At 52.9% G+C, this 27,824-nt stretch overlaps 2 pseudogenes; one reads left to right on the forward strand and one right to left on the reverse strand.

Annotated features, from left to right (window-relative positions):
* Window positions 1-684: 684 nt before the first annotated feature.
* Window positions 685-2,603, reverse strand: LOC144372475 (chondroitin sulfate synthase 1-like; annotated as a pseudogene).
* A 3,852-nt stretch (window positions 2,604-6,455) lies between these two features.
* On the forward strand, window positions 6,456-27,751 carry LOC144372476 (ribosome quality control complex subunit TCF25-like; annotated as a pseudogene).
* The last annotated feature ends 73 nt before the right edge of the window (window positions 27,752-27,824 follow it).

Consider the following 27,824-nt stretch of genomic DNA (forward strand, 5'->3'; position numbering starts at 1 on the left):
CATCACTTTGACCGTGAAGTAATGGAGTCTATCATGTTGGGCAGCACATGGTAGAGAGGTTCTGCCCACCTCATGGCAGGTAAGGGTAAGAGGAAAAGAGAGAGGAATGGGGACTCCATTAACTCCTTGAAGGGCACACTATGACTGGAGACCTTCCAAAAGCCCCAGGTCTTAAAGGTTTTGCCATCTCAACACAGCCATAAAGCCAGACTGCAACATCAAAGATCCTTCTACCTGCACTCTCTGCTCTACTTCCTGCTCCAGAACTTGAGATGGCTTTTAAAAAACTTGTAAAAACAGACAAAAGTTAGAAACTGTGCAATGTTAGCAAAACAGAATCTTACAGTGTTTTGGTTTTTTATTACAATAATATTTCATGAGAGTGTTCATGTTTTTGCCATAGGACTGTAGACAAGGGGTCTGGAAGGAAATGAAAAAAATTTCATCCAAGACTTTCAAATCAGAATTAAGCTGGTTTGCCACATCACGTCCACAAGGAAGATGTGTTAAAAGGCAAAGACTAATCATAATTTTGTTCACAAATCTCAATTTAAAGGAGTCCTATGTAAGAAAAACACTTAGAAATTATATCCTTGCATGGACTTCAAAAGTTGATCTTACAATTTTTTTTTTAAAAAAAATAGATAATTAAAAATATTTTGTCCAGCAGAGCTGGACATCAGGCTAGCTGCTACTGTAACTTGGATCATTTATCTCCAGTCACATTTCAGCTAATTGCTGCATGGAACCATGTGATGATGCTTTGGACCCCAAGCACACTTTGTATTGTTTGGGATCCAGATTGGAGTCATGGAAGACAGAGTGTTGGACATGCACTACTTCTACCTATTGGATTCTTAACATCTTCAAACATACTTGGAGAACATTATTGAAAATGTCCACATCCTTCAGCCCCAGCCATGGATGGAAATTGCCACCCACTTGGACAAGATGTCCCTTATAATTACAAGTAATGCTAAACCCATAGTTTCTCCAGAAGCCAGTTTTTGAGTAAAAGGAAAAAAAATGGTTGTCTCTGGGAACTTTCCCATCATAAATAATCTTTCAATCATACTGTCTAAAGATGATTGTGGAATATGTTTATTGGCCCCAAACTCTATTTGCTCAACACTATTGCAGGAGTTCCATGGTAAACACCAGGTCAACTTCACAGAAGAAGTGCAAAGATTTATTATGAAATGGGAAGATCTTACCCTGAGGGCCAGAATAATTTAAAATTCTGAAGATGAAGGCAAAACCTTCAGATCACCTTTAGGGTACTTCCTGCTATAATTTCTCATCAGTTCCACTAGTTTGGCCTTATCAGGGTTGGAATCAGAATTAAAAAGTAGTACAACCACTTTGGCATGCTGACTTGGGGTGGGACATGTCTTTCCTAAGTTTTCCAGAAACCTCACAAACATGTCAAAATGTCCAGATAATGGCACCAGTATATGACATTTTCATCTTTGACCTCTTTGTGTTTGTTCTTGGATCCAGGGAACTAGAAGGGAAAAAGCTACTTCAGGGAATTGGAGAGGAAGAACAGGTATCCAGACTTCTGGTTGATTCTGTTGGCCAGATCCTGAGTTTCTAGTTCCTCACGCTCCACTAACTGGATCTTGCTGAAAATATTCTGTAGGTCTGCATGCCTCCTCACAGCAACTGACATCTTTCCTTTATACTTCATGTGTACAAGCAGTAGGTTCAGAATGTACTCTGCCCCATACATGGGATTCACCACAGGGCGATAGCCACTCCAGATCTCCTTGAAGTCCATGATGCATATCCGGGTCTTGGTGGTGGCCTTGATCATTTCTACTACCTACATGATAATGTCAACCAAGGCTTCTATCTAGGCTGAGTCCATTCTTCTTGGGAGGGAGGGGTACAGGGTGGCTAACGGTCCACAGCCAAACACAAATTCTTCCCAGTCAGAAATTCTCATTGCAGAACTTCCTCTTGAGGGCAGGACTGAAACCTCATGAAGGAAGCAGGAATTCCTATGCATGGTCCTCTATGCATCTATGTGTTGCTGTATTTGCTCATTAGGATGATTTCTCAGTGGATCTGAATTGTGTGATAACTCTGCTCTGTAATTTGGCAACTGAGAATGTAGCTGTGCAGTTTGTACTGGTATCTTGGGTTTTTGTTCAGGGTGAGCATGATAGCTTAGTGAATCTTACTGTTCTGGAGATCTCAGATGTACCCCTTCTTGTTCTGTTCAGAATGCTCATTAAAAAAAGCTGATATATCTCACAAGACCCAAAACATTTCTGTAGTGCTCAGTCCTGTCTGCCTGAAGAGCAGGGACTCAATGATATTTAAACTCCTCAGGAAACTCTTCAGATGATCTCTGTTGATGTAAAGATCATCATCTACTTCCAGATCACTGTCCAAGCAGTGCTCAAGCATATACTCGAGTATCATGAAAGTCTTCTGGGGTGGGTAAGTGCCATCCACACCCCATAGTGGCACAATTGGAAATGGTACAGGTGTGTCTTAACACTCACTAGAGAAAAACTCCACTTTCCCAGAAATTGTTTTAGGTTGTATTCTGAAGGCAGCCACAGCAGGAGGCTGAAGTATTTCTGGGTGGTCATGACTCCCACAAAGAGAAGTTTCCTGTCATTCGAGGCTGCCACTGGGCCAAGCCTTGTGGCCATATCTGTGCCCCACAGACATTTTCTTGTGCCCCACAGGCCTGAGATCCTTTTGCCCACCAGCAGTCCTTCAGGCTAGTATGGCACCACTAACCCACTGGTTTCAGCTCTGAAGCACGGGGTAGGACAAGCCTGTGTGGCCAGCCCAAAGCCCAGCAGGAGTCAGATATGAGGCAACAAGCAGAGCTAGGCTTGCTAACTTGCCTGGAGCCATGCCCACACCAATCTGCCTATAGGGCCACTTTCACTGCCTATGTTCAGAAGCCCTCCCACCACAGCTCCCAGCGGCAGAGACTGGTTGCCTTCATGCTAGGAAGCCTGGTCCCAGCTTCTCAGCGGGTGCCTAGGGCCATCGTTGCCCATGGCAACCCTGGAGCTGATAACAGGCCTGGTGCTGAAGCTTCATTATGCACACCTGCCTGCACAACAGTGACCTGCTCCTTTAAGAGGGGAACATGCCCTGCTCATGCAAGCTGCCTCTCCTGAGCAAGGCCACCATGACTATTCAAGCTTTGGCAAAGAAGTGTGGGGCCAATGAAAATTCATTGGCAATGGCACCTGCTCAGAGATATTGGTCCTGTCCTTATGGTGCCCTGGCAGGCTCCACCCCTGTTCTCCATGTGGCCTAGACTGCTGCTGCTGCTGGTGCACATGGCTCACCATTGCCCTTTGATTTATTTTGAGTTAATTTTTGTGCAATGTGAGAAATAGGGTCTAGTTTTATTTTTCTACATATTCCACTATGACTTTCTATCATGCTGTTTCTGTGATAGAGTCAGAAGCTTATGGGGACCTGTGAAGCCATGAGCCAAAAATTAATCTGCCCTCCTCTAACTTGTTCCTGTCACGTAAAATGGTCACAGTGAAGAAGATCTGACCACCACAAATGGGACAGTTGCAGAGCACATTAGTGTTTCTTGTAGTTCTGCCCAGCATGAAATACTGAGGGGAGTCCTAAGACTTAAGAAGGGTAAGAGATGGGAACTTGAGAACCTGGGAAATTAATATCTCTGCTAAAGGTACTTACATAGCTGAACATAAATCCTAACAATGACATATCCTTGTATTTTAGTTTCTAACATATTATATTATAAATTAAAAACAGGAGAAAAATTTCATAGTTTGAATCAATAATGGAAATGAACACCAAAATTCCAGTGTGCACATCATAATAGTGACAACAGCATCATAAACAATAAGGAAGAGATGAGGGTAGGAGGAGAGGGAACATGGTAATAGAACTCAGGCATATGTTGGTATTGATGTAAAACACATAGAAACCACTAAAAAAATAAATTTCAAATATAGATAAAAGGATATAAAAGGTAACAAAAGTGGTATGATAGGGAATAAATAAACCAATCAAAATGGAAGCTGCTAGTGGAGCAGTGAGGAACCTAAAACAAAGGAAAAAACACATGTAAAAAACAGCCCATTGGCAGAAGTCTTTCATTATCTGTGATGACATTAGATGGAACAGATGAGTCTTGGTTTCTAAATACCTAAGAAGCCTGCATCCACACAAAGTTTCACACAATTTCTCTACAATATTGCATTAGGGAGATAAGCTTGGGTTTGATGGATTCTCTTCTAACAGAAACAATGCACCTGGTAACACAAACTTGACCTGCCATGACTTCCCATGCTCTGTCAATGCCACCAGTCTGAGACACAGGACAGGACACCTTTTGGCATAACTGGCACAGAATGAGGCTGGACACCCTTGCAATAGGCTCTCCAGTGACAGAAGATTTGGGGTCCTCAGGAGGCGGGCTGCTACTCTGTGAAACCTAAGCAAGAAAGGAGCAGTGGAGGGGCATTCATAGGAATCCAGGAGAGAAGCTGGGGTTGTACAGAGTTCAGGAGTGAGGCCAGTCCTGGGAGTGAACAGGAGGAATGGGCATCAGGAGAGTTTAAACTTTGTCTGAGATTGCAGTAACCACATTCTGAGGGTCAGACTAACACAGGGTCACCCCCAGGACACTGGCAAGAGCCAAAGCACAAGAGGACCTCACCTTTAAAATGCACTGAAGGAGGCTGATTGTATGTGTAAGCATGGCAGACCATGGTGGTTGAATTTCCTTAGGGAGAACATGCTAAAGTCCAGATGCTGTAGGAGAGAGCACAGTGTGAGAAGATGGGGCTCCTAGGAACTATTTCCTTCTCCCAGCATGACTGCATGTGCCTCCTGCTAATCTCAGGGGACTATTTATCACTGTCCAGAAGTCATCCCTGGGAAGGCTTCTCTATCCTAGGGTCCTCTAAAGATACCTACACAGTTTTCTCTGGCATTTCCTCCCACCTCTAGCCATACATACCTTTCCTTAGAAAGAATTTCCTATGTGGTCTTGCATGAGGGAGGGGGGCACATGGTCACTTCTCCCTCCACCCTGGCTAAGGCTGTATACAACTCCCCGGAAACCCAGAAAAAATGGGTCTCCCACCATCAGGGGCGAGTCTCCTCTACACTGTTGCAGTTGTATAAGATCTCCACTCCTATACCCAGGTGGGAGGCGTGTCTTGCCTGGAGGGGCGAGTCCCCTCTACCCTGGCTGCTACAGTATATGATGGTCTTCCCACTAGAGGGGGAAGTCTGCTGTACCCTGGCAGCAGCAGTATAGGAGCTCCCCCTGACATCCAAATGGGAAGGATCTCCCGCCTAGAGTGGTGAGTCCCCTCTACCCTGGCTGCAGCTGTGTATGAGCTCCCCAGACACCCAGATGAGAGGCATCTCCCACATGGAGGGGTGAGTCCCCTCTAACCTGGCTGTGGCAGTATACAAGCCAGGTGGTAGAGGTCTCCCACATGGAGGGCAAGTAACCTCTACCTCTATATGAGCACCCCAACACCCAGTGAGAGGGCTCTCCTGCCTGGAGGGGCGAGTGGCCTTCTACCCTAGCTGGGGCAGTATTCTAGCTCACCCCAACTCCCAAGTGGGAGGGCTCTCCCACCTGGAGGGGCCAGTCACCTCTACTTTGGCTGGTGCCACATAAGGGCTCCCAGGCACTCTGGTTGGAGGTGACTCCCATCTAGAGGGGCAAGTACTCTCTATCCTGGCTGCGGGAGTATATGAGCTCCCCCTGACACCCAGATGGAAGGGGTCTCCTGCCTGCGATGGTGTAGGGGCTCCCCTAGACACTCAGGTGGGAGGGGTCTTTCGCCTGGAGGGGCGAGTCCCCTCTACCATGGGTGCAGCAGCATATGAGCTCCCCCTGACACCCAGGTGGGAGGGGTCTCATACCTGGAGGGGCGAGTCCCTGCTATTCTGGGTGCAGTGGTATATGAGGTACCCCCAACATCAGGGTGGAGGGGTCTCCTGCCTAGAGGGTCCAATCCCCTCTACTTTGCTGCAGTGGTGTAGAAAATCCCCCAGACACCTAGGTGGAGAGGTCTCTCGCATGGAGGGGCAAGTACCCTCTATCCTGGCTGTGGTGGTATCTGAGTATGCCGGACACATGGGGGAAGGAGTCTCCCGCCTGGAGGCGCCAATCAATTCTACCCTGGCTAAGGTGGTATACAAAATTCCAGTGACACCCAGGTGGGAGGGGTTTCCTCCCTGGAGGGGCAAGGCCCCTCTACCCTCTCTGCAGAGGGTATAAGTGTTCACTCAGACACCCAGGTGGAAGGGGTCTCCCGCCTAAAGGGGCAAGTACCCTCTACCTGGCTGCGGGGGTATATGAGCTCTGCGTGATGCCCAGGTGGGAGAGGTCTCTTGCCTGGAGATGTGAGTCCTCTCTACCACATGGGGCAGTATGCTAGCTCCCCAACACCTAGTTGGAAGGGGTCTACAGCATGGAGGAGCGAGTCCCTGCTACCCTGGCTACAGCTGTATACAAGCCCACCCACCACACACAGGTGAGAGGGGTCTCCCTGCTTGAGGTTAGAGTCCCCTCTACCCTGGCTAAGGCTGAATACAAGATCACCTTGACACCAACGTGGGAGAAGTCTCACGCCTGGAGGAGCTAGTCTCCTCTATTGGGGCTGCAGCAGTATAAGAGCTCACCACGACACACAGTGGGGAAGGATCTTCTACCAGGAGGGGCAAGACCGCTCTACCTTGACTGCAACGGTATACAAGCTCCTGAAGACACCCAGGTAAGAGGGGTCTCCCGCCTGGAAGGACAAGTTTCCTCTACCCTGGCTGCAGGGGTACAAGAGCCCCCTTCGACACCCAGAAAGGAAGGGTCTCCCGCCTGGAGGGGCGAATCCCTTCTATCCTGGCTGCAGAGGTATAACAGTTCCCCCAGGCACCCAGGTGGGAGGGGTCTCCTGCTTTGAGGAGCAAGTGCACCATATCCTGGCTGTGGAGGTATATGAGCTTCCCAGTCACCAAGGTGAGAGGGGCCTCTTCCCTGGAGGGGCGAGTCCCCTCTGCCCTGGCTGCATAAAAGCTCTTCTCCCATACCCAAATGTGAGGGGTCTCCCGCCTGAAGGGGCTAGTCCTCTCTTCCCTGGGTGTGGTGGTATACTAGCTTTCACTGACACCCAGGTGGGAAGGGTGACACCTTTCCTGGAGAAGCTAGTCCCCTCGATCCTGGCTGAGGCAGTATACAAACTCCCCCCACACGCAGATGGGAGGGATCTTTCACTTGGAGGGGCGAGTCCTGTCTACCCTGGCTGCTAGGTATAAGAGATCCCCATGACACCCTGGTGGGAGGTGTCTCCTGCCTGGAGGGGCAAGTACCCTCAACCCTGGCTTCAGTGGTATATGGTATATCCCACTCATACACCCAGGTGGGAGGGGTCTCCCGCCTGAAGGGAAAAATCCCCTCTATCCTGGAGGCAGAGGTATAGGAGCCCCTCAGACACCCAAGTAGGAGGGGTCTCCCGCCTAGAGGGGAGAGTCCCCTCTACCCTGGCTAAGGTTGTATACCAGCTTCCCAAGACACCCAGGTGGGAGGGGTCTCCTGCCTTGAGAGGTGGGTCCTCACTACCCTGGCTTCAGCGGTACATGGGATCCCCCACCCAGACACCCAACTGGGAGTGGCCTCCTGCCTTTAGGAAAGAGTCCCCTTTACCCTGGTGGCAGGGATATAGGAGCCCCTCAGACACCCATATGGGAGGGGTCTCCTGCCTGGAGGGGCAAGTCCCCTCTAGCCTGGCTGCAGCTTTATAGGAGCTCTCCTGGACACCCAGGTGGGAGGAGTCTCTCGAGTGGAGGGGCGAGTCCCCTCTACCCTCACTGAGTCTGTTTTATGCATCCCCGACACCCAGGTGAAAGGAGTCTCCGGCCTGGAGGGGCAAGTCCCCTTTACCCTGGCTGCAGCAGTATATGACCTCCTCCCAACACCCAGGTGGGAGGGGGCTTCTGCCTCGAGGTGCGACTACCCTCTACCCTGGCTTTGACTGTATAGGAGCTCTCTCTGACACCTAAGTGAGAGGGGTCTCTCGACTGGAGGGGTGAGTCACCTCTACCCTGGCTGCAGTGGTATATTAGCTTTTACTAAAACCCTGTTGGAAGGGGTCTCCTGCCTGGAGGGGTGAGTCCCCTCTACCCTGGTTGTGTCGATATAAGAACTCCCCCTGAAACCCAGGTGGGAGGAGTCTTCTGCCTAGAGGGCGAGTTGCCTCTACCCCAGCTGCAGCTATATATGAGACCCCCCTCCCAGACACCCATGTGGGAGGGGACTCCTTCCTGGAGGGGCTAGTCCCCTCTACACTGGCTAAGGCCGAATACCTTAGGTGGGAGGGGCCTTCTGCCTGGAGGCGCTAACCCCCACTACCCTGGCTCTGCTGTATAGCAGCTACCGAGACAACCAGGTATGAGGAGTCTGCCGCCTGGAGGGTAGCATCCCCTCTACCCTGCATGCGGCGGCTTAGGAGCTCCCCTGGATATACAGGTGAAAGGGGTCTCTGGCCAAGAGGGGCAACTCCTTTCTACCCTGGCTGCAGCCACATAGGAGCCTGTCCAGGACACCCAGGTGGGAGAGGTCTTCTGCCTGGAGGGATGAGGCCCCTCTACCTTGGCTGCAGAAGGTATATGAGCTCCCTCAGACACCCAGAAGAGAGGGATCTCCTGCTTAGAGGGGCAAGTTCCCTCTACCCTGGTGGTGGCAGTATATGAGTCCCCCCCCATTCCCAAGTGGGAGGGGTCTTTTGCTTGGAGCGGCGAGTCTCCTCTACCTTGGCTGCTGGCTTATAGTAGCTTCCCCTGGCACCCTGGTGGGAGGGGTCTCCCACCTGGAGGGGCAAGTACCCTCAACTGAGTTGCGGTGGTATATGTGCTCTCCCTGACACCCAGGTGAGAAGGGGCTCCCGCCTGGAGGGGCGAGTTTTCTCTATCCTGGCTAAGTTGGTATACAATTTTCCCCTGACACCTAGGTCAGAGTGGTCTTCTGCCTGGAGAGGCGAGTCTCCTCTACCTTGGCTTTGGAGGTATAGTAGCTCAACTACACTCAGTTTGGAGCAGTCTCTCACTTGGAGGGGCGAATCCTCTCTATTTTGTCTGGTGCCATATGAGAGTTCTTAGGACACCCAGGTGTCCATGGCTGCAGCAGTATTCAAGTTCTCCTCCAACACCCAGGTTAGAGGGGTCTACCAACAGGAGGGGCGAGTCCCCTCTACCCTGGCTGCAGAGGTATAGGAGCTTCACAATACACACAGGTGGGAGAGTTCCCCTACTGGAGGGGCGATTCCCTGCTACCCTGGCTGCAGCCATATATGACCCCTCCCACCGGGCACCCAGGTGGGAGTGGTCTGATGCCTGAGAGGCAAGTCCCCTCTACCAAGGCTAAGGCAGAATACAATCTGGGAAAACTAGGTGGGAGAGCTATGTTGTCTGGAGGAGCTAGTCCCCTTTCTCTGGATATGGCAGTGTATGAGCTCCCACAGACACCCAGGTGGGAGTGGTCTCTTGCATGAAAGAGGGAGTCCCCTCTACCCTGGCTGTGGCTGTATGCAAGCTCCCCCTGGCACCATGGTGGGAGGGGTCTACTGCCAGGAGGGGCAAGTAGCCTCTACACTGGCTGCGGTGGTATATGAGCTCGCCCCAACACACAGGTGAGAGAGGTATCCCGCCTGGAGGGGCAAATACTCTCTACCCTGGCTAAGGTGGTATACAAGCTCCCCCCACACATACACCCTGGAGGTGGTGATATAGGACCCCCTGTCTGTGGTGATATAGGACCTCCCCCTGACACCCATTTGGGAAGTGTCTTCCTCCTGGAGCAGAGAGTCCCCTCTACCCTGGCTTCAGAGATATACAGGTTCCCCCAGACATCCAGGTGGGAGGTGTCTCCTGCCTTGAGGGGCAAGTCCCCTCATGCCTGGCTAAGGCGGTATACAAGCTCCCCTAGAAACACAGGTGGGAGGGGTCTCCCGCCTGGAGTGGTAAGTCCCCTCTACCCTGCCTGCAGCTGTATATGGGCTCCCCTGACGACAAGGTTGTGAGATCTCCTGCCTAGTGAGGTGAGTCCCCTCTATCTTGTCTGCAGAAGTATAAGAGCAGCCCCCTCATAGCCAGATAGGAGGGGTCAGCTACCTGGAGGGGCGTGTCCACTGTACCCTGGCTGCCGCAGTGTAGGAGCTCCCATGACAACCAAGTGTGAGGAGTCTCTAGCCTGGAGCTAGAGTCCCCTCTACACAGCCTGCAGCAGTATAGAAGTTTCCCTTAATACCCAGGTGGAAAGGGACTCCTGCCTGGAGGGGCGAGTCCCTGCTACCCTGGCTGCGGTGGTATATGAGCTCCCCTGGACACCCAGGTGGAAAGGGTCTCCCGCCTGAAGGTGCGAGTCTCCCCTCTACCCTGGTTAGGGCATCATACTAGCTCCCTCAGATACCAGGTTGGGAGGGTCCTCCCACCTGGAGAGGCAAGTCCCCTCTATCCTGGCTGTAGAGATATATGATTTCCCCCAGACACCCAGGTGAAAGGGGTGTCCTGCCTTGAGGGGCGAGTCCCTGCTACCCTTGCTGCAGTTTTATATGTGGCCCCTCCTCACACCCAAGTGGGAGGGGTCTCTTGCCTAGAGGGGAGAGTCTGCTCTACCCTGGCTGTGGCAGGATTAGAGCTCCACCTGAAAACCAGGTGAAAGGGGTCTCCCTCCTGGAGGGGACAGTCCCTGGTACCCTGGCTGCAACTTTATACCTGACCCCCAACACCCAGGTGTGAGTGGTCTCTGGCCTGGAGGAGCAACTCTCCTCTACCCTGGCTGCAGCGGTATATGAGCTCCCCCTGACACCCAGGTGGAATGGGTCTTCCACTTGGAGGGGCAAGTCCGCTCTACACTGGCTGCAGTGGATACAAGCTCTCCCAGACACCCAGGTGGGAGGGGTCTCCTGAATGGAGGGGTGAGTCCCCTCTACCATGGCTATGGTGTTATAGGAGCTTCCACGCATACCCAGGTGGGAGGGGTCTCCCACATGGAGGGGCAAATCCCCTCTACCCTGGGCTGCTGTGGTATAGGAGCTCCCATGACAACCAGGTTTGAGGAGTCTCCTGGCTAGAGGGTAAAGTACTCTCTACCCGGCCTTTGGTGGTTTTGGAGCTCTCCTGGATACCCAGCTATAAGGGGTCTCACGCCTGGAGGGGCGAATCACTTCTACCCTGACTGTGACAATATAAGAGCGTCCCCTGACACCAGGTGGGAGGGGTCTCCCTCCTGAAGGGGCGAGTTCCCTCCACCCTGGTTGCAGAGGAATAGGAGCTCCTCCCTCAACACCCAGGTAGTGGGAGGGGTCTCCCCCCTGGAAGGGCGAGTCCCCTCTACCATGGCTGTGGTGGTATAAGAGCTCCCCCTGACACACAGAGGGGAAGGGTCTCCAGCCTGAAACAGCAAGTCTCCTCTATCATAGCTGGGGAGATATACAAGCTCCACCAGACACCCAGGTGGGAGGTGCCTCCCGCTTGGAGGGGCAAGTTCCCTATTCCTTGGCTAAGGCGGTATATAAGCTCCCCCCAAACACAGTTGGGAGGCATGTCCCTCCTGGAGAGGCGAGTCCCCTCTACCCTGCCTGCAGCAGTACATGAGTTCCCCTACCCTGACATACTTGTGGGAGGGGTCTCCCGCCTGGAGGGGTGAGTCTTCTCTACCTTGACTGGGGCGGTATACTAGCCCCCCCATACCAAGGATGGAGGGGTCTCCTGCTTTTAGGGGTGAGTCCCCTCTACCCCAGCTTTGGTATAGGAGCTCTCCCCAGACACGGAGGTGGGAGAGGTTTCCAGCCTGGAGAGGCGAGTCCCCTCTACCCTGGCTACGGAGACAAGCATTCCCCAAGACACCCTGGTTGGAGGGGTCTTTCGCCTGGGAGGAGAGAATCCCCTCTACCCTGGTTTCAGAGGTATATGAACTCCCCCCATACCAAGGTGGGAGAGGTCTCTTGCCTGGAGGGGAGAGTCCCCTCTACCCTGGCTGGGGCTGGCTACAAGCTTCCCCTGACAACCAGGTGAAAGTGGTCTCCCTTCTGGAGGAGCGATTTTCTGCTACCCTGGATGCAGCTGTTTGGGAGTCCTCCCCCACACACACAGACACCTAGGTGGAAGTAGTCTTCTTGGAGGAGCAAGTCCCAACTACCCTGGCTGCAGCATTATATTAGCTCCCCTACCCTGACACTCCGGTGGGACGGGTCTCTTCTCTACTCTCCCTGGGGTGGTATACTAGCTCACATCAAAACCAAGATAGGAGGGGTCTCCTGCCTTTAGGGAGACCTTAGCTGCTGAAGTATTAAAAAAAATTATGGGCTGGGTTGTGGCTCAGCAGTAGAGAGCTTATCTAGCACATGTGAGGCCCTGTATTCAATTCTCAGCACCACATAAAAACAAATAAACAAAATAAATGTATAAAAAATTAACATTTATTTTCAAATGTGAGGGCTACACCTGTAATCCCAGGTGAGGCAGGAGGACCACAGTTCAAGGCAGTTCAATTTTCTGAATTTGCTTTGGCTGATTCCGTGGGAACCCTGATGAAGTTTGTGCTAAAGTCCTTGAGATCAGTGGCGGCCCCAGGGGTACTGCATGCAGGTCCCTGCCCTGCCTGCTGCCCACTGTGCTCCAGGCAGCTCTGTGCCTTCTGGGAGCAACCACTTCTGGTGAAGCGTCACTGAGGAGCTTCTCGCTGCCCAGAGGAGCTGGCCCAGTCAGGAGCAGGTGGGAGCCCCTGGCAGCCTGGACCAGCTCTGCAGCAGGGCAGGGTGGGAGAGAGAGGCCACACTGACAGCAGGGGGTACGGGCAGGGTCCTGCTGCAGAAGGATGTGAGGGGCCGCAGGTGATCCAAGTGGTGCTGGCTTGCTGCTTTGGTTCTCAGTTTTTAAGATTTTGCTTCTCTCTCAATTGATTAAAACATCTTATTTTTATTAGTCTAATGCAAGTGGAAAACTCCAGAAGAAGAAAAGGAAGCAGAAAAATAAGAAAAACAGTGCAGGAGAAGCCTCGGTATGCGATCAGACTTGACTGGCCCCTGCCCAATCCCTCCATGCCCCTTGGGCCGTGTCCCTCACGGTGGTGCTGGGAGAAGACCATTTTATTTGATGTCTTCATTTTTTCCTGTCAGGAGTATAACTATCTAAGAGGTCAAGGACAAAGAAGAGTCACCTACAGTTTTGCTTGTGATTTGCCCCTTTGTTCCTTGGTTGTCATGGCCTACTCCTAGTCTCCGTGTCCCAGCTGCCCTCTGCAGGGAGAGTCCCTTCCCAGCCCTGCTCCCTGTTGCTGTTCACCCAGCCTTCATCCCGCCAGTGCACGAGGGGTGCTGGGTGTGGAAGCCCACAGACCAGATCCCCCTCAGTCAGAATGTTTCCGTTCTTGCCTTGATCCTCCTTGTCTCATTGTTCGTCCTGAAGAGAGGTGGTAGCTTTGTTGCTGTTCAGTTGGAGTCACAGGTCCCAGTTCCATTCAACTGAGGATGTGAGCTCACCTGTGAGACATGAAGTGTGGCTCTCTGGCCCGATGGTTCCCAGGGCCTTCTGGATTAGTGATGGTTCTGAGCTTCCTCCTATAATACATCTCCTCCTTCTGAGTTAGATCATCTTTTAGAAAGTACATACCAAATAACTTTTCAAAGTAACTCCTTGTTATTGGTTGTCAGAGCACTTGGAGTGAAGCCAGTGTGGCGATTAACAGTTCCTTCTGGGCTTTTAGGAAAGTGGAATGGAGGATATCGACTGCATCTTGGAGAGGATTGAGGATGGCAGTGGGCTCAGCTGCCCGGGTCCCCCACCACTGAGCTCCAGGAAGCATGTCCTGTATGTGGAGCACAGGTATGGCCTCGGCCTCTGATTTTGACGGGGAGGAGTGATTTAAAAAGAGGACAGTTTGCTGTCTTTATTTATTTAGAAGTGTTAAGAGTGCATTATTAAACATTTAGGAAGTAGAAAAAAGGAGAAAGAAGTAAGGAAAAGACATCTGTGTTTCAAAGGACTTTTTTTTGGTACTGAGAATTGAATCCAGGGGTGCTTTACCATTGAGCCATATCCCCAGCCCTTTATATTTTTTTGAGGCAGGATCTCACCAAGTTGCTTAGGGCCTCACTAATTTGCTGAGGCGGTCCTCAAATTTTCGATCTTCCTGGATGCTAGGATTATACCCGAGCATCACTGTACCTGGCTCCTTTTTATTTTTGATTTTGAGACTGGGTATTGTTATCTTGTTTAGGGCTTGCTAAGTAGCTGAGACCAGCCTCTAACAAGGAGTCCTCCTGCCTTGGCCTCTGAGTAGACACGGGTGTGGCACCATCATGTCCAGCTCAGGACTTCCAAACAGCTTGCCTTTGTATGTCTCATGAGGCGTTTTTAGCTGTACCAGTGTAGTGTCACCCTTGGACGATCACCCATCTCTTGGTCTGGTGGTGCTTAATGAAACCTGATCTTTGCCAGCTTTGACAAGCAAGCTGTCTGTATCGTTGAGGCCCTCCAGTCCGTGTCAGTGTGCATGCTCCCTGTACGAAGCATGGCAGATGAACACTGGACCCACAGGGGAGACCTACCCCAGGTTCTCTCCTAGCAGTGACCCACTGTGTCCCTTGAGTGCCCCAAGGGGCCAGTAGTGGTCAGGTCCTATTACAGGTGGCAGATTTAAAGAAAGCAGGCCTAGAAATCACCTTTCAAGCCCAAAATCATTGTTCTTTGGCTGGACTCTTACTTAGCTTTCTGCAATTTCAGGTCATTGTAGGAAAGCCTGACTTAATTTTTCTTCCTCACATTTCCCACATTCTAGACACTTGAATCCGACACAGAACTGAAACGGTATTTTGGTGCTCAAGTGGTCCTGGGGGAGCAAAGGTAAGGCCCACAGCAGCTGCATTCTCAAGGTGTTTTTACCTGCTTTCATTTCTTATGGGTGGGGGAGCCATTGAAAACCCTGGGGGAGAGTATTGAAAGCCACACTGGACAGATGGAGCCCTTCCAGGGCCTGGGCAGGTGGCTGAGACGCCAGGAGGCCAGGCTGTTTCACACCTTCTCAACTGTGCACCCCATATTTTTAAAAAGGTCCTACAAGCTGTTAAACTTTGAATCCTGAAATTTTAGCCAGATCCATTTTGTTTCTCCACCAGCAGGAAAAATGACAAAAAGTTTGGGTTCTGAGATCAGTTTTATGTCACCTAACTCGTTCCTGGCTAGTCAGCCTCTGCAGTGTCAGCTGATGGTGAGCAGGCAGTGGAGTGTCCCTTGGCTTTTCCAGGGGAAGTCAGGGCCCATCCTGGGACTTTCTGTAGGAGGTGGGAGTTCCACTCTCCATCTCCGTACCAAAACATCCGGAAGCTTGTGTCTTTTTAAGTATGTGTTTTCTAATTATAGAGCTGAATGCTTTTTGTTAAAGCTCTGAAGCAGTGTAGAAATGTTCCCCTCTTATTCTGATCACCTGTGGCCATGTCCCCAGGCCTTTCTGCATGCCTCTCGAGGAAGCTGTGCTGGCTTTGGCATGTCGGAGTCCCAGGTGTCTTCTGTGCCTGATGCACAGGGTTCTTTGTTAGGCCAAGGATAGGCCTGTCCACACCTTGGCTGCAGGCCCCTGCATCCATGCAGCCCTCCGAGAAGTGGCCCACTGTGGGTTTCCTCGAGTACCTGCGCCTTGCCCAGCTGCCCTCCCAGGAACGGTACTGCCAAGGCCAACCTGCACTCGGTCGTCCTCAGCTACATCCTCGACCACACAGTGCCTTGAAACTGTGTGAGGTGTGCATGTGGCGCCCTTGTCTGACTGTGTCTGTTGGGTCATGAGTGGGCCAAGGATTATTTTTAGACTTCGTTTGTCCCCACTTTCCTTGTGTTTAACAGTTTTTGCCTTGTATTTTTGTTTTTAAGTGTTTGGGTACTCATGGGTTTCTGACTTCTCTGTGTTTTGGGTTATTTGTGAAAAGCACTTACATGAGCCACTACCTGCGCTGCTCAGGCTGAGTTCTGCCGCTCAGCCCAGCTCTGTCTGCCTGCCCCTGTGTTACATTTTTGCATCATCTTATTTTTGTAAATTATAGTTATTATCAGCCATTAGTTAATAATTACATTTGTTTTTTAGTTTTTATGGTACTAGGGAGTGAACCCACAGCCACACACCTCCGAGCCACACACCTCTGAGCTGCCCCCTGCACATATTTCAGTTTTATGTATCTATTTTTGAGGTGAGGCCCTCCGTGCTTCCCAGGCTGATTGCACACTCATGAGTCTGCATGGGCCTCCCCCTCAGCCTCCCAGGCAGCCAGGACCACAGGTCTGTAACCAGGTCAACTCACTTACTACCTTTATAGTAGCACACTTTTTGTTGTTTGTTTCTTCAAAAATTTAAGTCCTACTGAAGTATGTCCAGTGAAAGGCTGTGGTTCCCTCCTTCTTGGTCCCCCACCCTTGTCCTGTTGTTCAGAGACCAAACCTTAGCTCCTTTCTGTTCCTCCCTTCTGGTGACCATTCAGGGTTTCCATATAGCTGTGCACTGATCTTTGGGGGGAATCTGACTTCCTCCTGAGACAGATGGGGTCTGCTCCCTTCCCCTTGTCTGTGCTGTCTCCACACCCCCTGTGTTGCTCCTCCTGACCCTCCCTCCAGCATCTGTCAGGGCTGCCTCCTCCCCTAGACTTCTGGCTGGAAGCTCACCTCAGACAGACCTGGCGGTGCCCAGGATGCTGTAGACTTCCAGGCACCGGTGGTTTCTTTTCCACTGCTTGCTGCGTGTGCAGAGTTGTGCCATGTTGTGCCTCTCAGCCTCTGGCCATGCTTTTCTTTTTGTGTATTTGTTCTTCTCATACAGTTTTAATGTCTCTTTTTGAGAAAAGAAAGATACTGTTTTGTCCTGTTCCGGGTAGTCCAGCTCCTTATTCCTTGTTTTGTTTTAGTGAAATAGGGCACTGTTGAAAAGCCTAGAGATTGGTCTACACACATCCACATCCCATCACTCAGCTCAGGGTGCAGCCCTTCCAGGCCTGGCTAAGATGCCACCTGGCAAGGGAGCCAGACCCCCTAACAGCAGCTAAGAACTCTTGCCCAAAGGGGGCCTGGTACCCTCAACTTGTCGCTCACACAAGAGTCCCAGGGAGCTGGGTGCCTGAGGACCCTCAACACTCTGCTCTCGCTCTTCTTCCTTGCAGAAATATGCCAATTTCCTCCTCAGTTTTTCTCATTGTTTCCATGTTTTCCTTTTCAAAGATTCGAGTCATATTGCTGGGGTCTGGGTCAGAGGTCCACTTCCCTAATTTGCCTCTGACCACGGCCAGGCATTCCTCCTGTGCAGCCTGTCCCATAGGAAGCAGCTCATTTGCTCAGGGAATTTCAGTGGCCCTGAGCTCCTGCTCTGCACCATGTTCTAGGGTTTCACTTTTGTTTCCTTTTTGTCCCTCTTGCCTTCATCCTGGACTGTTGGCCTCCCTGTTCCCATGGACCTGATGGAAGCTGCTTGCACAGGTCACAGCTGGGGTCCCCTCTTCACGCAGCAGTGCTTTGCTCTCCCTCCCTGTGTGCCCCTTGCCCACTGCTCTGCCTCCAGGGAGAGCTGGAGGGATTGGGCGGCCAGCCTAGCCCCTGGCCCGTGGAGGTAAAGCTGTGCCTGTCTCCTCCTCCCCAGGCCGCGGCAGAGGCAGCATGTATAACCCAAGTGCACGTGGCTGACGACCCCCAAGAGCACCTGGCCACGGTACAGCAAGCCAGGTGAGTCTGTCACTCCTGCAGCAGGGGGCTGGCACGCTGGCCTCAGTGCCTTCCGGGTGGGTCTTGCAGCACCATGTGCAGCTGCGTGTGAAGTATGGTGTTCCTGAGGGTTCAGCAGCCTGTATGTCCCCAGCTGGCCTGACCTTTGCAGAAGCTCTCAACTTCCTTACCGTCTGCCTCGTCCTCTGGGTGCCATGCTACAGGAAGCAGCTGAACAGACGCTTGCATTTTTAAGTGTTTTTTTTTTGTGTGTGTGTGTGTGTGTGCTGGCACTGAGCCTGAGCCCTCCAAACCACACATGCCAGGCTGGGCTCTGCTGCTGAGCTGCATCCTCAGCCCTTGAGTTTGTTTTCACATTATGATAATTTGGGGGCTGGGGTTGTAGCTCAGTGGTAGAGCGCTTGCCTAGCATGTATGAGGCCTTGGGTTCGATTCCTAACACCACATAAAACTAAATAAGCAATATAAAGGTATTGTGTCCATCTACAACTAAAAATATTTTAAAAAATCAATAATGTATAATAGTTTTACGTTTAAAGAAAACAGCCATGCAGAAGGTGCAGGGTAGGAAGTGAATGCCCTCTCTGGACATCGGCTACACAGCATAGAGAAGCATCCAGACAGCCCTCTGCAGGTTGATGGGGCACATACTGTAGAAGAGGTCATGGGTGTGTAGAGGACATGTGTGGAGGGTGGTAACCAACGCACCTCACCTGCTGTGCCTGTGGGGTTGGGGATTCTAGAAGAATCCCCTTGGACTCCCAGTGAGGATCACCTGGGAGTTTGGGACCTGTACTTGTAGGATCAACCCTGATGCCTCTCATGTATCTTCTCTTCCCACCAGGTCTCTTGCCCTTGTAGCAAAGGAACCCGAACATGGTAGAGATAGGGGCTCATTGTCTCAATCTGCAGGACTTGGACCTTGGGCCAGGCTCTCAGGATGGAGTAGCTCAGGGGAAGCCCATGAGAACCATTGGCCATTTAGCGATTGTCTTAGCAGACTGAGTTTTTCAGGTTAACCAGAGGAAATGGTCCCTCCACACAGTCACACAAAAGGAGCAGAACCATATTTGGTCAGGGGTTACACATGGCCAAGGCCTCTGACCTGGCCCTGTGCCCACTGCTCGCCTCCTGCCCCAGCCCCTCACAGCCACCCTGGATGCTGGTCCGAACCAGACGTGATTGGGCACCCAGATGGACCTCCATGCTCCCATCCCTGAGGTTTGTTGTCCTGGGCCACTTCGGCTCCATCCTTTCCCAGAGCTCATCTGAATTCTATAGAGAAGTGAGTCTTTGTGGAAAGCAGACGGAGGCCAGCTCCCGGGACAGCCAAAGGAAGCAGTGGGAAGCAGGCCCAGGTGTTCTGAGAGAGTCCCCGGACGTCAGCCTCTGGCCCAGAGGCAGCCCAGCCCCAGGCCTGGGTGACCTGTGAGACCCCTCAGATCGAGTGGGTTGGTATCACAGAGTCCTTTCTGAGAACAGCACAAGGGAGACTTTTGGGGCTACTGTGCTCTGTAGAGGCGCCATGTCCTGGCATCCAGCACACCCTCTCTGTGCATTCTCACCTGCCAGGTCTGTCTATGTGGCTGTTGGAATCGAAAAAAGGGCTTTCCTTCTTTGCGTTTGAACACAGTGAGGAGTACCAGCAGGCACAGCACAAGTTCCTGGTGGCCGTGGAGTCCATGGAGCCAAACAACCTTGTGGTATGTGGGCCCCACAGCTGCCAGTGGGTGGAGGGCGAGTGCCCGGGCAGCTGCTCCCTTGGCAGTGGGGCCCCCGGACCCGAGGGGCACTGTGAAGACTTGGCACTCAGGTGCTCTCCTGCTGGGAGCTGCGTGTAGTGGTACTATGGTCCTTCCCAGATGCTGCCTCTGTCTTGGGCCTCACTGGGAGGTAGGGGGAGCATGTAGATCCTGCTGGCCCCATGTCCCCCACGTAGAGGGGGCAGGAACCTGCTTGCTTTCAGTCCTCTGTCCTGAGACCTGGGAGCAAATACAGCCCCACTGAGCAGGCAGTTTCCCCAGTTCCCACCTGGAGCCAGGTCCAGGCCTTGGCTGGGTAATAGCAGTGCACACCTGGAGTCCAAAGGGAATTTCGTTTGTCACCTGGTGATTATCTCTCCTGGTGTGCACAGGTCCTGGGGGACTGCAGGGGTGTCCTTTGGGTCCCTGCCTGTGACCTTCCTCCAGAGCTGCCCTTCTTTTCTGGTAGATTCTGCTCCAGAAAAGCCCCTACCATGTGGACTCACTCCTGCAGCTCAGTGATGCCTACCGCTTTCAAGAGGATCAGGAGATGGCACGAGACCTCATAGGTGAGACCCAGTAGGCAGTGCAGCCTGCCTGTTCTCGCCACTAGAGCAGATGCAGGTGGCAGGACGTTTTCATGTAGCACTTTGTGGAAAGTGTGTCATGCCTGGTTTAGTGTGTCCTGGAACTGGGCAGCCATCAAAGCAGTCCATTCCAGGAAAACAGCCTGCCATCTTCTATCTTCCCCCAGGCCCCAGAACCCCTGAATTCTGGTCAGACTCTCCGTGGCCCTACCTGTGTGGGGAGCCATTCATTGGAAGCACTGTGCATGGTCTCTGCCCATGGTTGTGTGCCCCATGTGTGGTGTGACCCAGGTTTGCGTGTGCTCTTGGCTGGATAGTACTCCCCCTTTGGACAGACGTGGTTGGCGAATCCGTCATCAGTTGGTGGTTCTGGTTGCTCTTCCGTGTGTGCGTGCACGCTGCTCTGGGTGTCTGGGCCATGTTTGCATCACCTGGGGACTGGGCATGAACAGGACATGTGGCAGTGGCACATCATGGTGTCGAGCGTGTTTCTCATTCAGGCTCACATGTTCTGTGGCTGCAATTAATGCCATGGCACCAGGGAAACCTAGGAGGTCCCATTGCAGGGTCCCAATTCTGTGACCCCTTCTTTCCAGTGCTTCGCTTGTTTGGGGTCTTGGGAGTTGCAGGTGCCTACTGTGGCTGACTCCTGCCTCTGTGTTGCTGCCCACAGAGCGAGTGCTGTACAGCATGGAGTGTGCCCTCCACCCCCTGTTCAGTCTCACCAGTGGGACATGCCGGCTGGACTACCACAGACCTGAGAACAAGTGAGCTGCCTCTCCTGAAGGCAGCCCTCCCTGTGGGCCTGGGATACGTCTGCAGGCCTCACAGGCCTGTGTCTTGATTCTTAAATCAGTGATGCTTAAGTCAGATTCAGCCTGACAGAGCAGACCTGGGTCTATGCTCTGCTTTATGACATTTCTGTGCTGAACACCTCTGGCATCAGCCCCGAGGCAAGCCTGCATGACCGCAGCAGTCTTCCTGCTGTCCTGTGTGTATTCTTGCTGCTCTGGGCAGCGCTGCTTGGCTGTGGCATGGCCCCCACCTTATGGCCACCATGCCCTGTCTCAGTGCAGCAACGTGACTGCACCAGGCACTCTGTCTAGACTTTCTCCACTGGTTTCTTTTTCTAGTAAACTCTCAGTTCTAAAAATAAGTCTACAGGATGACTAAAGTCACATAGCTTTATGTACGCAACAGTAGCGCCATTGAAATTTGAAAGTAAATTAAGATCATAATTATAACTGTTTTTAGCTCATTTCCCTTGAATAACAAGTAGCAAACCAAAAGCAAGATAATGATTTCAAAAAGCTTGGTTTTCAGGGAGCTGAGGCTGTAGCTCAGTGGCAGAGCTCTTGCCTAGCACATGAGAAGCACTGGTTTGATCTTCAGCAGCACCACATAAAAATAAATAAAATAAAAAATATTCTTTCCATCTACAACAACAACAAAAATTTTTTAAACCCTTTTTTAAAATATTAATTTTTTAGGTGTAGATGGACACAACACAGTGCCTTTTTTAATGTGGTGCTGAGGATCAAACCCGGGTCCCGCCTGTGCTAGCCGAGCGCTCTACAGCTGAGCCACAATCCCAGCCCCAACAACAAAAATTTTTAAAAAACTTTCAGTACATTTGTGTGTGTTCAGCTCTTCAGGCACACACAAAGCTTCTCCCCAGACACAAAAGGCATTCGCAGATTCGTATGATGACCTGGACACTGGCGTGGAGCCAGGTGACTCTCAGAGGCTGCTCTGCTGTTTGCTGCCACTTGAACTCACATGGACCTCTTTGGATGTAGGAGCTTCTACCTGGCCCTCTACAAGCAGATGAGCTTCCTGGAGAAGCGTGGCTGCCCGCACATGGCACTGAAGTTCTGCAAGCTCATCCTGAGGTGAGTGTCCACCAGGGATCCACTCCTGCCAGTCCTCATGGCAGGGGCTTCTGGGCTGCAGAGACCCTGGGCCCTGACATTTTCCCTGCTCTCTTTGCTCTTCCCTCACTGTGCTGCCTGCGAAGCCTTGAGCCACACGAGGACCCGCTGTGCATGCTGCTGCTTGTCGACCACCTGGCCTTGCGGACCTGGAACTATGAGTATTTGATCCGCCTCTTCCAGGAGTGGGAGGTGGGTGTGCGCTTGCAGTGTGACTAGTAGCCATGGTGAGTCCATGAAGCAGAGCCAAGGTGGGTTCCAGGGACCTCCTGCCCTTTAGTCTTCCTCATCTCTGCTGTTGAGCAGAATCAGGTCTTCCCAGAGGGAAGCAGCCTTGCATCGATCCCCAAGATGAGCACACAACTGCATTGAGTGTGCGTGTAGAGATGGTGCTTAGTAATGGACAGTCAGGCAGACCACAGAGCTGGGCATGCTAGGCACAGAAAGGGACAGCCACTCAGTGAGGGAAGTTGTGATGCAGGGCTGACAGGGACCCTAGGTCCTGAGTGTGGGGACGACAGTCTGGGTAGTCACAATTGGTTACATGTTCCAGGTCAGAGTCGCACATAAATGCCACCTGCCATCCTGGGGCCCCAGACCAAGGAGAGTGGGGTTTGTCTTGGGCTCCACTGAGTGCTATAGAGCATGCACTATCTTGCTACAGGTGGGGTTTGCACACAAGTCGAAGCAGCAGTATAGGTGTGTTGGGTCAGGCTCCACGTGAGAAGATCAGTCTCACCTCTTGCTTTAGTGTAGCTGCTGCAAACTGAGTGGGACAAACAGCTGAACAGAGCTTGTCCAGAGGGGGCTCAGGCCTAGGAGGGGAGGAGGGGGAGGAGCCTGTACTTGTTCTACTTTTCTGCTTTAACCTTTCACAGTACATATTTTTCGTGAATAAAGAAATACATTTTTCATAAAAAATAAGTAATGAAAAACAGGTAAATCATTTAAAAATCACATAACTCTTTATACAGTTGGCCAAGAAGTCTCACTTCCAGGGATCTAGTTTACAGAGATTCCAGGAGCTCAGAAGAATGGCTATAAGAAACCCATGGGGTCCCCAGAACCAGCCACAGAAGAATGTTTGTGGTGGTTTATAAGATTACATAACTCTGTGGAGACGAGCATTCCCTGTTAATGGAAAAGCATGGAGTAGATCATGTCTGTTACATCGTACACAAAGAAAGGCGGGGAAATGTTTGAAGAGGGTGGTGGCCCCTATAGGTGGGGGCAGTCATAGCTTGGCTGCGTTAACTCTGGACTCTGCTGTGTGGGGAGAGGGAGTTGCTCCTGTCCCCCACAGTGCTGAGCCTGAGGGGCTCAACAGAGCTCTTTTCCCACTGACGTTGCCCTTCTGCACATTGAAGACCCCCAGGTAGAGCAAGTCCTCCATTCAGGTGTGGGGGTGGCCCGCTTTGTCAGCTCACTGTGGTGCACCTGGTCCTCACAGAGGGCAGGCCCCTCACCTGGCCTCTTGCTCCCTTGTAGGCTCATCGGAACCTGTCGCAGCTCCCAAATTTTGCCTTCTCGGTTCCATTGGCATACTTCCTGTTGAGTCAGCAGACAGACCTCACCCAGCATGAGCTCAGCTTTGCCAGAGAGAAGGCCTCCCTCCTGATCCAGCAGGCACTCACCATGTTCCCTGGAGGTAGGTACCACGCTGGCCTGTGCAGTGGTTCTTCCTGAGGTTGGAGACCTGATCCCAGCCCTCCCTGGTGCTTAAAGAAAGATGTGTTCTCCAGCCAGCCTAAAAACTGCTGATGTTGCAGTTAGCTGATTATCCACCTCAGGGGGCCAACTGCATGCCAGCCAGGTGGGAGGGGGCTTTGGGTGAGGGACAAACTGTATGTCCACTAACTTTGCTGTTAGTTACAGGGCAGGAAAGAGATACAGGGTATGCACATTGGTGTTTAGTGTTAGGGAGAGAAACAGCAGCAGAGGGTTGAGCGGGGCCTGGACCTGATCCAGAGGCAGTATGTGGCACGGCCCTGCATTTCCAGGGTGCCCCCCCGCCACACTAGGCCTCTATCTGCACCCAGGGCAGGTCCAGGGGCCTGCTGCCTACTCAGGCGGCAGGTAGGGAACCTTCTCCACAAGCACGCAGGAAGTGAACCTCTAGAGGAGGCCGTCCTTGTGCTTGAGGGTAGGAGTGTTTTTTGTGACAGAGGTGTGCACACAATCGGTGACTGCCCCTCTGAGGGGAAGTCCCAGAGTCAGCACTGCTTTGTTGGCTCTGATGAAGCCATGGAGAGGCCCCAGCACTGGGTGGACGCGAGCACAGGCAGACCCACCTGCAGTGTCCAGAGCTCCCTGTCAGGAGCAGAGCCAGCTCACCAACTCAGGGCTCAGTCCATCACCCCAGCAGCCACCTCTGTCCCCCTTGGGTTTGATGCAACTGGGAGCCCTCTGTAGGCCAGCCAAGGTGGGGGACACAGAGCCTCGGGGCCCACGTTGAATATCAGAGCTGCCATGGCTATCCCTCAGGAGAGACCCTACTGCGGCTTGTCCCTGGGAGGCAGTTGGTAGGCCGGCTTTCCCAGCAGCTGCCTCTGGCAGGGTCTCGGCATGTGGGCAGTGTAGGGAAGCCCTGCCTACTCAGCCGGAGAGTACTGCATGGGGACAGTACTAGAGCTGGAGAGGCCCTGACCCAGGGGACTGGACACCCAGAGCCCGTGACTATGTGTTGGCCATTGTCCTTACCCTGGGGCCCTGTGGGGTCACCTCCTCCAGGGCACTGGCCGACCCACTCCCATCAGTCTGTCCTAGGGTCTGTTGCTCATGCTTGAAGGGTGATGGCAAGTCTCCCTGAGATGTGGAAGGGCACTTGGAGGACAAGGGTCTGCCTCCAGGGTGCAGAGAGGTACCTGCTCATCCTTTGTGGACCCCCATCCTCAGCCACTCCCCCTGCAGCAGCTCAGAACGCTGGTCAGACTCAAGGACCCCGTGGCCTTGCAGCCTCTGTGACGTCATGACTCTAGTCGTGTCTGTGATCAGGGCCCACAGGGCCCCGGGTCCTTGTCCTGGCCACTGAGCACCTGAGCCTCTGCTTCCTCCTGCAGTCCTCATGCTCTTGCTTGATTACTGCAGTGTGCGGCCCGATGCCACTGTCTCCAATCACCGCTTCTTTGGACCAGATGCTGAGATAAGGTAGAGCCTTGGTGCCCTGCTGGAATAACTCCTGGTGGGCATCCTCATCGACTCCTGGGGGCCCTTGCTTACCCTCAGGGCAGTGGAGGGGTGGCAGGTGAGCTCTGCACCGCAGGGTCAGGGTGTGTGTGTGGCTCTGTCTCCTGGAAACCTGCTTCAGCCTGGTGGCAATCTCAGAGACAGGAAACCCCTGGGGATGTTGGTTACTGTCCCCTAAGGAAGGCCTGGAGTCTGTGTCCACATATGGGTCACCTTACGTCTGAAGAGAAACACTGGTGGGTCAAGTAAATGGCCTCTGGCCTAAGACATGAGGTTCACCTGATGCCTTTTGACAGGAGTGGGCAGCAGGGCTTAAGGTCAGACAGCATGACCCACAGGCACTGGCTGTGGGCAGAGGGTCTCTCGTTGCTGGTATGTTCCACATTCTGCATTGGCACATATCACCTTTTTCATGTTTCTCATAAAAATACAGAGGAGACAGCCAGGTGTAGTGGCACAGCCTATGATGCCAGCAATGCTGGAGGCTGAGCAGGGGGATCCAGCCTCAACAACTCAGCGAGACCCTGTCTCAAAGGAAAAATAAAGGGGGCTGCAGTTGTGGTTCAGTGGTGGAGCACTTGCCTTGAACTTGTGAGGCACTGGGTTTGATCCTCAGTACCACATAAAAATAATAATAAAATAAAGATATTGTGTCCATTTAGAACTAAAAATATATATATATATGAAAAATAAAAAGGCTGGGGATGTGGCTTAGTGGTAGAGTACCCCTGGGTTCAATCCCCAGTACCAGAAATAAAAAGAAAACATAAATGAAAGAAAAACATGTTATGGGGGTCCACCCCAGAATCCCCGTCCCTTAGGCAGCCTTCGTCCTCTGCAGTTGCTCTCTGGCAGACACACATGTACACTGAGCAACTCAGTCAGCTGAGGAGCGCAGACAGCACCAATTCAAAGTTACAGACCTGTATGCCCTCTCTTCAGGAGGTGGACTGTCCATCAGTAGCTGAGAGACAGCCTCTTTTTGCTCCAGAAGGTACTGCTGGGGGGTCTGCTCACATGCTTTGCTCCCACAGTCAGGCCCCACCATGGAGCAGGCATTGCTCCCAAAGCCAACCCTCATCCTGCACCCTGATGTTGCTCCCACAGCCAGCTTTCTATCCTGACCTTGGCTTTGCTCCCACAGCTAGCCTCCTGCCCTTACACTGGCCTTGCTGTACCCAGCTTCCCATCCCTGACCTTGGCCTTGCTCCACCCAGTCCCCCATCCCTGACCCTGGTCTTCCTCGCACAGCCAGTCCCCCATCCCTGACCCAGGCCTTGCTCCGACCCGCTCACGATCCCTGACTCTGGCCTTGCTCCCACAGCCAGCTCCCCATCCCTGACCTTGGCCTTGCTCCACCCAGCTCCCCATCCCTGACTCAGGTCTTGCTCAACAGCCAGCGCCCCATCCGTGACCTTGGCCTTGCTACACCCAGTTCCCCATCCATAACTCTGGCCTTCCTCCCACAGCCAGCTCCCTATCCCTGACCTTGGACATGCTCCACCCAGCTCCCCATCCCTGACCCAGGTCTTGCTCCCATAGCCAGCCCCCCATCCCTGACCCAGGCATTGCTCCACCCAGCTCCCCATCCCTGAACCAGGCTTGCTGCCACAGCCAGCGCCCCCTCCCAGACCCAGTCCTTGCACCACAGCCAACCAGCCATCCCTAACCAAGGGCTTGCTCCACAGCCAGCTCCCCATCCCTGACCCAGATCTTGCTCCTTGCACCACAGCCAGCCAGCCATCCTAACCAAGGGCTTGCTCCACAGCCAGCTCCCCATCCCTGACCTGGCCTTGCTCCAACCAGGTCCCCATCTCTGACCCAGGCTTTGATCCACCCAGCTCCCCATCCCTGATCTCTGCCCAACTCCCGATCCCTGACCCAGGCCTTGCTCCCACAGCCAGCCCCCTCCCCAGACCCTGGCCTTATTCCCACAGCCAGCGCCCCATCACTATCCCTAGCCTTGCTCCACCCAACACCCCATCCCTGGCATTGGACTTGCTCCACCCAGCTCCCCATCCCGGACCCAGGCCTTGGTCCACAGCCAGTCACCCATCCCTGACCAAGGCCTTGCTCCACCCAGCTCTCCATCCCTGAACCTGGCCTTTCTCCCACAGCCAGTCCCCCATCCCTGACCCAGGCTTGGCTCCACCCAGTTCCCCATCCCCGACCCTGGACTTATTCCCACACCCAGCCCCCGATCCCTGACCCAGGCCTTGCTCCCACAGCAAGCTCCACATCCCTGACCTTGAATTGCTCCACCCAGCTCCCATCCCTTACCCAGGTATTGCTCCCACAGCTAACCCCCAACCCTTACTCAGGTCTTGCTGCACCCAGCTCCCCATCCCTGATACAGGCTTGCTCCCAAAGCCAGCCCCCCATCTCTGACCTTGGCTTTGCTCCACCCAGCACCGCATCCCTGACCCAGGCCTTGATCCCACAGCCAGCCCCCAATCCCTGACCCAAGCCTTGCTCCCACAGCCAGCCCCCATCCCTGACCCAGGACTTGCTCCACAGCCAGCCCCCCATCCCTGATCCACACCTTGCTCCACAGCCAGCTCCCATTCCCTGACCAAGGCCTTGCTCCAACCAGCTTCCCATCTGTGACCCAGGTCTTGATCCACCCAGCTCCCCAACACTGACCTTGGCCT

This window comes from Ictidomys tridecemlineatus, unplaced genomic scaffold, assembly GCF_052094955.1.
Source record: "Ictidomys tridecemlineatus isolate mIctTri1 unplaced genomic scaffold, mIctTri1.hap1 Scaffold_1084, whole genome shotgun sequence".
Classification (NCBI taxonomy): domain Eukaryota; kingdom Metazoa; phylum Chordata; class Mammalia; order Rodentia; family Sciuridae; genus Ictidomys; species Ictidomys tridecemlineatus.